General features: G+C 39.3%; 1 non-coding gene across 1 annotated transcript; it reads left to right on the top strand.

Moving 5' to 3' along the window:
• Positions 1-225: 225 nt before the first annotated feature.
• On the top strand, positions 226-302 carry LOC118232673. Its single transcript, XR_004766376.1, has one exon. It is a non-coding gene; the product is annotated as a small nucleolar RNA SNORD69 (small nucleolar RNA).
• Positions 303-9,974: the final 9,672 nt, after the last annotated feature.

The raw sequence follows: 9,974 nt of genomic DNA, 5'->3' as shown, positions 1-9,974 counted from the left end.
TTGATTTGGCAGGAGCCTGCACATCATTTTGGACTCTGGGATCGGCGAACCTCTCCCTAAAACCCTGAAGCTCACATCCGCGCCTTGGGGTCTTCACAGATTACAGCTATTATTCACAACTGACAAAACAACATACTTATTGGAAAGTAGGAAGTGGAAGCAAAGCGGAAGGAAAAATAAATTATCCGCAGCAAGCACTGTCAAAATATCAAAGTCAAAAACGATGTATTTAAAAAAATAATAATAATCTGGATCTGAATGTTGGGCTGAATATGTCCAATTCACACCCTAATTTGGAATATGCAATTAACTATTTGTAGCTGCATTTATGTGCATTTATTTACTGCCGATTCAGGAGAGTGAAGACATCCATGGTTTTCCTCCAAAACACGTGGTGTCACCAGCCTACTTATTTTCACACCGCAGCCCACAGCTAGGCTTGCATAAAGTTGAGTGAGAGGAAGACATCTTGCATGCAGTCTTGGCATTTGGGGTTGCTAGAAAGCGATGAAACGTGGACCCCTCACTGACTGAACCCTGGGAAAGGCAAATCAATCGGAAATGATGCGTTGCCGCATGGAGCTACCAGCCACAGTCAGCACTGGCATGGTCTGGTTTCCATCTGAGACTATGGGGCTCATCCATGAACTGAATGAGGCACCTAGAAGCCCTCAAAAAGTATGTCTTAAAGAAAAATAATAAAGCACCTACTTTTTCAGGCTTGTAGACATTCGACTGAGGCATATGAGGTCTCAGGCAGTGAGATGTGTGCCTGGCCTGTCTGTGTGTATCTGCAACATTTTGTGTATCCAGCTGATGCTCGGGCTCGGGTGTTGATTGCCAAATTTGCTGTGACAGGAATAGCTTTATGCATAACACTTGAGAAATGGGGGGCTATGCATAAAAAGTGCATTAATTTAATAAAATGCTGAAACCAATGTTTATTAAAATACCCTTAAATAAAAGTGGATAATGTGCACTGTAACCACATGTGAATTGTTTGATTGCAAATTTAAAATCATGGAGTACAGCGCCAAATCAAGAAACAACATGTCTTTGTTCCAAACATTAAGCTTACTGTAGTTCAGTTTTTATCTGGATATACTGTCGCCTGGCTACGTCCCAGTCAGCTAGAAAACTTTCCCTTTCCAACCAAGTGTAGCTGGGTTTTCACCTGAACACCTAGATGGCGTTTCATCAACTTTCAACAAATAATGTTCACTGGGACACTGCTGGGGAGTATGCATGGCGACTGAGTGACTGATTCACCAGGTAACTGTGAATGAACCTGCTGCATTGCTATCTGGCAAGGGTCAAGCCCAGGAGTACCCGAGACGTGAAACCAGCTCAAAGCGCCACAGGCGCAGTTCACATACGACCGCAGAAACCGCTTGAGCGATGGGGCACGACGCGAAATACAAACCGCGACACGGAACGCCGCGGAGACCCGCAAGCGCGTCTTCTGTGGGCCTTGGGAAATTCCAGCGTTTAGGAATGCGCCTAACCGCTCTTCTCTGTACGGGTGATAGTGTATGAAATGACTTTCAGAGAGAGAGAGAGAGAAAAAAAAAAACAGGCAAGGCCGGGGAGGCGAGGAAAAGACGGCAAGGTTATTAAAGTGAGACGGAATGAAGGGGAGAGGGAGCGGAGAGAGGGGAAGGAGAGACGGCGAGGCCTCGCTCTATTATAACTAATATGCCTCCGTGCACTGCGAGCAGCTCAGAGGAGCTCAGAGACATAATTATATCCTCTCCCCGTGCCGTCTCCCCACATTAGCATCTCCTTCGGCTCACCGGCCGCGACAGAGACAAATGAGAGAATTTTTCCAGCGGATCATTCTCATCCGTTACTGCCAGTTCTGTGCAATAGATCATTGGAGCCAGGGCAGCAATAGATCACAGCGTAAAACAGACTCGCTAGCGTACCCCAGCGGAGCCTGGTTACAGATCAGCGGTTGCCTAATGCACGTGTGGGTAAGAGTCAAATCCTGTTAACCGAGGGTTTTTTTTCCCCCCCTCCACACCGATTAAGCCAGAATAAATGGCGGCCCTGTCTGTCCGGTCACAAGGTTGTCGGGTGCTGTGAAGGTGTGGGTGTTTAAAGATCTGTTTCTGCTCCCAAGCCCTCTCCAATCTCCCATCCCTCTATATCACAAAACCACTCACACACATCCAAACACACAAGATTTTGCACATATCTGTGCGCACATAGACACATACATGGAGGCACACACATGCACTCACCCTCACACCCACACATCTGACTTAAGACATAAAAATCTATTATTTTACCAAACGGTCGTAAGAAAACAACCCCATAACATAACTCTCACAGAGTTGAATATTGAATGCTAATTGCTTTGATTTGAATGGGGTATGATGGTTAGAAGAGAGCAAAATTGAGCTTTTGGGCCACACACTCCAGCGATGAAGTTGAAGTCAGAAGGGGCATGGAGTTTGGTCTAGGAACATGATTCATGCTTTGGTTGTAGAGGTCCTTCGTTCACGGCCCTAACCCCTGAGGTCCCTGACTATCTATCTAAAACCAACTAACCTGGCTAGTCTTCGAAGGCTTGACAGATATGAGGCAGCTTTAAATGCTAAGCTATTAAATTGGCAGGCTGAGACCAAGAGTCCCGATAGTCTACCACCTCCAAAAATATAGAGAAAAAATAGAGAAAAAATAAATAAATAAAAGCAAATAACAAAACAGTGTCCCAATGAAAGAATTTGTAATCCAGCAGGAAACACTCTAAATAACTGGAGTTACTATACGGTGAACAGAGGGGCAAAATGAGACCAAGTCAAAAACACAAAATTCACTCGGCTGACATACTAGAAGGGCAAAGGCAAAAATTTAATGAGACAATGATCAAACACAAAATTCAATCAGCAAACAAACTAGAAGGGCTAGATGAGAATTGGAGTCGAACAAAATAATAAGTAATATCAATCCACGCGCATGAAGCAATTCTGAAGAGCGAGTCTCCACTGCAAATAGTAGCTTTTTTAAACAGAGAGAAACCAGAGACGGGAACAGCCGAACTGATGACAAACCGAAAGGAAATCAGAGAGACAAACGCAGCAGACACTTTGCCCCAAAACCTAGTATTCAAACCTGGTAAACCTAGCTTCAGTAGGATCTTTCATAAACATAAGGATCACAAGCATACCTGAAAATCAATCTAGAAAGGACTAACTGATCACAAAATTGCTGACTTGCAATAACTGTCTTAGTATCCAAACTCAAACTAAAAAGAATGCGTTGGTTTGAATTGAAGAGGGAGGTCCACTAGTTTCTTCAGGACCTTGAAATATTCTGTTTGGAGGAATGGTCAGCAATCCATCACAACATGTTCCATGCCATAAAACACTAAAAATATGACTCAGTAGGGGAGGATGCACAAGGTACTATGCTTTTGTATAATTGTGATATATGTCCAATACATTTTGTGGTGGAAGGTTTTTTTTTTTTTTCTCAAAGCAATTTTATTATTATAAAAGAATATATTATTCCCGTTTTCAGCATACAATATAGCTCATTACCAGTATTACAGGATAACAACCTTGAATTGATATCATTGTCAAGGGTGTGAATAATTTTGGGGGATGCTATATATTACTCTGTGATCCCAACTGCACAGGTTGGCTTGTTTAACATGAGCTGACTGCATTGCGCATCTCCATCGTAAATCGTGACTGTCACTCTTCCTCCTTTATTTTATTGTAAAAATAATAGCAACTTGACTGCCTCTCTCATTTGAAACAGTTGCCTGCACCATGTGTTGTGCAGCAATGAAGAGAAATGTCTGCACAGCACTGCCTTCCTACTTTGACACCTGCATTAACTGAGCGAGTTAGCGCTATTGCACACAGCCGTGGCTACAATTAATTTCATTCAGCACATGTGCTATTTAGTCTGGAGTCTATGCAAAACATAGCTGGTGTGAGACTGAATGGGACAAAGAGAATTTATTGTCCATAAAATTCACAACATACTATTTTAAACCATTTAAATGAGCGTTTTTAAAAAAATAGAAATAAATAGAAAGAGATTAAAAATAGCCTGATTTTTATATAATTTTTCATGTTATTGCACATTAAGTTTTACATATTATATGGAATAGATTCTAAATGACTGAGTAGAAAAATGTTGATAAATGGGGAGATTTATATGTAGACAGATATATATGGCTTTTTCATGAAGTACAATACCAATGGTGTTCAATGTTGAAACTTAATTGTCAAGCTGGTGACAACCATGCCACTTTATTGGCATCAGTTTCTGTCTGGGAGTTCACTGTCAAAAATGCTCCCTGTGTTTTTAAGTGAGATGCTTTTTTAAGGGATGGGGAGGGTGTCTACCTCTGGACGGTGTCCTTTCCTGTGTCCAACAACAGCTAAACAAACCAATAAATAGCCACTGGGATCAAAGTGGCGAGCAGACGGTGGTGATAAATGGGACTTGAGACGCGAGCTGCCAGCTGGACCTGTCTCTGGCGCTACTGACAAGCGGTGCGGGCAGGAACCTGGGAAGATTATGAGGGTCAGAGTTTACAGTGCCTCCGAGACAGGAAAGGGCCACCGTACCAGGATGAGAATGAATAGAAGACAGGCCCGTGTCACCAGAGAGTGCGCTGCCAGCCTGGGCACTTGCTTCTAAGTCTGTGGGAACCAAGGTCACTGACGTGAGCAAATGTTGTGTCTGTGCTGTGATATCACTCTATTGTTTGCATGCTGTAGCCTTTTTGAAAAAACCGAACAAAAACAACTTTTGTTTATATTGACATCTCTCCGTGAACAGCAGTGTTTTATTTTTTCAATCACTCGTTTCATTATACAGCATTACAGATTTAGTACAGACTGCTTTCTTATGATGCCAGCATCACAAAGGCATTAAAAAAATTACAGATTTCATTTGAAACAATGGAATACCACTCCTAATGTACAAACTATTACATTTAACAAAAAATCATAACTAGAACATTTTTAAAAATCCAAACCGGCGTATTTCTAACTGAAACATTGTGGTTGCCAAAGGAACAAGGATGTTTCTATGGTGCACAGACACCTGACACTACTTCACTGTGTTTATAATGAATTTCTGTTTTGTTAAATTCAATGACAACCTGACATGTTTTCAAAACAGTTTTCAAAAAGTGACATGTTTCTTAACAATTCCTTCTTAGAGTGCCAAAGCTATCATTCAGAACTTAAATTCTGTCACCAAGGACTGGACTAGAGTTTAGTGCTACATGCTTTATCTACAGTCCATAAATCCTAACATAAACCTCTGTACTGACCTATTGTTCCTTGTAATGACAGTTTAACAGAATTCCTGTACCATAACATTGACTGCCTTTTGCAACCAATAGTGATTAAACCCCCATTTGCAAGACTCTGGGGACTTCATTAACCAATCGTCAGAACTCCATATTGATGAAAATATTTGAAATCCACATAGGATATTGACTCTTTCAGTATAAACATATCATATCATAATAGCATTACAAATTTCTATTTAGTTAAAACTATTTAGTTTTAGAACATGAGAGCCCATATACAATTCTTATTACTGTAGATATATGCTTGATGAACCTGATTCAACATTTGTATATGACACTGATTCTGGGGTGCACATGATTGTAATCATTTTATATACCATGTTCGTTGATATATTGGCTTACATTATACTTTAATATAGGATTGGTGTCCATAAACACATGTGCGATCCCAATTTATGGTGCTATTTATACTTTGCAAAGTGCACAAAATGACTAAACATTTAAATGATTTTTACCTGTTTAAATGTTTTATCAGTAGCAATTATAAGATTACATTTTTTTAAGAAAATGGAAACTCAGAAATTATTTTAATGTAAAAGTTTAAATGGTAAATGATTAACAACCCTGATTGTAAAAGTTCTATGATTTACATTTTTATTCTGATGACTTTACATTATTATTAAGCAATTAAGAAAATAGCCCTGATAGTGGTTCTACTGATACAAATGATGGACTTTTGCTGGTCTTGAACTTTGTAAATTTTAAATTAATTTTTGGGAATCACTATGTGTTTCAAAAAAGGATATTTTTAATATAGGATATTTTATTCTTTTTTTCACTGGGCAAGTCTCCCTCTTCATAGAAGCATATTCTATTATTAGTTGGTATTATTTTCTAATAAATAATGTAATTCCAAATGCTGTGTTCATAAGGCAGAATTACAAATGCAGATATTTTGAATAGACGCGGTTGGATATTCCATTTATATTCATTTTGTTGAAAGAAAGAGATCACTATTCATCTTGCAAACATATTATTCAGAATTCTTTCCAGAACCCATTTGGAATAATTGAATGTGTGCATGTGTGTAGTTGATTTGCTGAAATGACAAATTTTCTGACATCTATGAAAGATAGAAAATACATCTCTCCTGTACCAATTTTTGCTTCTTTCAGCATATTAATTTTTAAATGAGGTTATGCCATTGGATGGAGACATTTTGTAATGTCATTCTATCTGATTTAAAGTTCTGGTGGTCAAGAAGTGAGGTAGAATTCACTTACTTTTCTAGTGGCTGGCTTTTAAAAAAATGGAAAAAAAGGACATTTGACAAAATACTGCTGAAATAAACACATTCTCCCTATCTTTCTGTGCGATGGAATACAAGACTAGATACAACACAATGTATGTCTAAACTACATTAAGAATCTATGTTTACTCATTTAAGCAGTGAAAATTAATTAATTCAGGCAAACAACATTATTAGTAAATGAAATCGGAATGCATCTGCTCAGAATTCGATAGTGTTTCATACATTTCATACATGTACATATAAAAGTAGTGAGTATGACTGTATAAGACTCTAGTAAGTGTTCTTGTTTTTTTTTTTGTTTTTTGAGATGAAAAACTAAATGCAAGATTAGTTACCTATTGCAGGTTGGTTTCTAGAGTGTGTATTGTCATAAACATATAAAAAATGCAATGCCATCTGCTGGTGCATGTTAACACATGTAAACAGTAATTGGAAATGTTAGAGCTCAGGCCAAAAGAGGTCTGCATAAAGAATATTCTGAGCATTATCCAAATACATGGCTTTAATTATGCAGTTTCATTCATTGTGTGGTTCTTGTTATATATATATATATATATATATATATGGCCACTTGTGTTTTTTTTATTTTTAAACTTTAGGTGGAAAGAAAAGTCAGTTAATATATGCAAATTTTTAAATAACAAACCAAAAGTATAATTTTTTATTTTATTTTATTATTGCCTACAATAACATAAAAACATGAGTTTACTCAATCTTCTACATGCCCTCCTTTGGCAATCATTTTGGAAAGTAGGAGATGTAGGGGTGGCAGGGAGGTGGAGTTAAATTGAATGAAATCTTATCCACCTTACACAGGTAGCCTAATTCCTTTAGCTTGTAGTGCAAGTAAAACAGGCACTAAAGTTGACAAAGAGAAGAAAGAGTTTGGTTTAGATGTGTGGAGCCAAGTAAATATATTGTGGCAAGAAGGTTATTCCCAGCGAGAATTTGCAAAGAAGCTTAAGATTTCCAGATGCAGTGTTCAGTACACACTCAGAAGAGTGCAGCTGATGGGCAGTAATGTTAACAGAGAAGACCAGGAAAAAGAAGGATAACATCAGACTCAGAAGACAAATATCCTGTGGTGACAAGCAAAAGAAACCAATCATAAAACTGCACGACGACTACAGGAAGAACTTGATACAACTAGAGAGAAATCTGTTTCCCCGACCACAGAGAAACAGCAACTACCATCTGTGAAAAAGCCCTTGCTATGTGCTGTTAACAAGAAGAAAAATTGGCCCACTCTAGAGGGCTAAGCACCATCAACGCTGGGCCAAGAAAGACTGGGAAAAGGCATTTTCAGAGATACACATCCTTTAAGACAAGCATATAGTACTGGCCGTTCATGAAAGATATGGTTCCAGCATCTCAGAAACAACTGCCCTCCTGGGATTTTCATGCAATGCAGTCTCTGGAGTTCACAGAGAATGGTGCAATAAACAAAAAACATCCAGTGAGCAGACGTTTAGTTGATGAAAACACCTTGTTAATGAGAGAGGTCAGAGGAGAATAATGGGTAGACTTGTTCAACCTATCAGAAAGGCCACAAAAGCTGAAATAACAGCAGTTTAGAACAGTGGTGTGCAGACAGGCATCTCTGAAAGCACAACGCGTCAAACCCTGAAGAGGAGGAGGACAGGAAGGTGAAGCTACAGTGGGCATGTGATCATCAAAACAGATAAAAATGTTGCCTGGTTTGAAAAATTCTTGAAAGATTTCTGCAGCGATATACAAATGGTAGGGTCAGAATTTGGCAGTATGAATCTATGGATCCATTCTGCCTTGTGTCAACAGTGCAGGCTGGTCATGGTGGTGTAACGGTGTGGGGAATGCTTTCTTGGCACACGTTAAGGCCCTTAATACCAACTGAGTATCATTTGAATATCACAGCGTACATGAGTATTGTTTCTGACCACATGCATCCCATTATGGCCACAGTCTACTCTTTTTAAAGTGGATAATACGCCATGTCGCAAAACATGCTGGTTCCACAAACATGGCAGTGACTTCACTTTACTCCACTGGCCTGATCTCAATCCGACAGAGTACATCTGGCATGAGGTGGAAAAGGAGGTTTACAGTATAAATGTGTGGCTGAAAAATCTGCAGCAACTGCATGACGCTCAACATGGACCAAAACAATGCTTCCACCACCTGGTTGAATCCATGCTGCAAAGAATTTAGGCTGTTCTGGAGGTAAAACGAGGTCCTGTAGCTAATAAAGTGGCCACTGATTGTGTATATATATATATATATATATATATACAGCAGCAACAAGAACCACAATTACAGAATCAGAACACATGGCCAGAATGATCATTAATAGGCATCAAACTGAAAAATACACCATTGAAACGAAAGCATATAAATACCATAAAATACATTTGCTACCGACTAGCCTGGAAAGCGCGGACTGCTTAGATCACAAGAAAAGCAAGACGGGCCAAGTAATGCAGGGCGTGCCGTGGTTGAGCTCGGTCAATATGGGACACGAGAAGCACTGCCGTTCCCATCCTCCAGGGGAAAAGGATGTTGATTTTCCCCCAGGGTTCATATTTTTAAAATGAATCCCTGTTCTTCCCGGTCGCAGATAGAGAAATGCGTTGATGAGGCGACGGTGACCATTAAGACCTGCAGGTGTGAGGGAAATGTTGGCAGGTCACAGCCTTCACATTTGCTTGGCTAAAGACCATGGAGGACACGCGGAGTCCGTGGGAAGGGATCCAGGGTGTTAAGAGCGGTGATTTACGGCCTCTGTCAGAAAACTGAGAGGGCTGCATAAAATATTGCGGAGGAATGCGATAAAAACAGCATCCAAGGGACAACATCAATTAGTCCATCAAATATACATTCAAAATGAACCACTGTGACCGTTGCAATTTATGACTTGACCATAAAAAGCTACTATCACTTTGAGACATGAAACTGGGCGGGGTTGTATTTATTTATTTATTTTTTTGTACTGACGTATTGGCTAAATTCAAGCTGTGTTTCAGTGACATTCACAAATTAAATTTTCTGTTGGATGTTAAAACCTGATTTCTTTAACATAATCCACTTCATTGTTTACACAACCATGGATGTAATTGAGTAGATTTTAAAGTCCAGCCATCCAGTCTGTTTGAATGAAAATATATAGAAATTTTTTAACTGCAAACATGGCTACCCAGTCTATCTGCATTTGATTCTTGAGAATGTTTGATCTGGCAGTACAAGATCTATGGGCAGATATCATTTGGCAAGCAGTGTCTTAATGGTTATGCCTGAGGTTGCTGAAGCCATCTGGTGCTGGAAGTGAGGAAGAAGGTGCAATATGGAATCATATTGAATGTATCAAAGAGGAGGAATGTTACAATTGTTCATTACGGTAGAAAG

Source organism: Anguilla anguilla, chromosome 7 (assembly GCF_013347855.1).
Source record: "Anguilla anguilla isolate fAngAng1 chromosome 7, fAngAng1.pri, whole genome shotgun sequence".
Classification (NCBI taxonomy): domain Eukaryota; kingdom Metazoa; phylum Chordata; class Actinopteri; order Anguilliformes; family Anguillidae; genus Anguilla; species Anguilla anguilla.
Note: the sequence above shows the minus strand (reverse complement) of the source record. Positions and strands in the feature narration are given on the sequence as shown.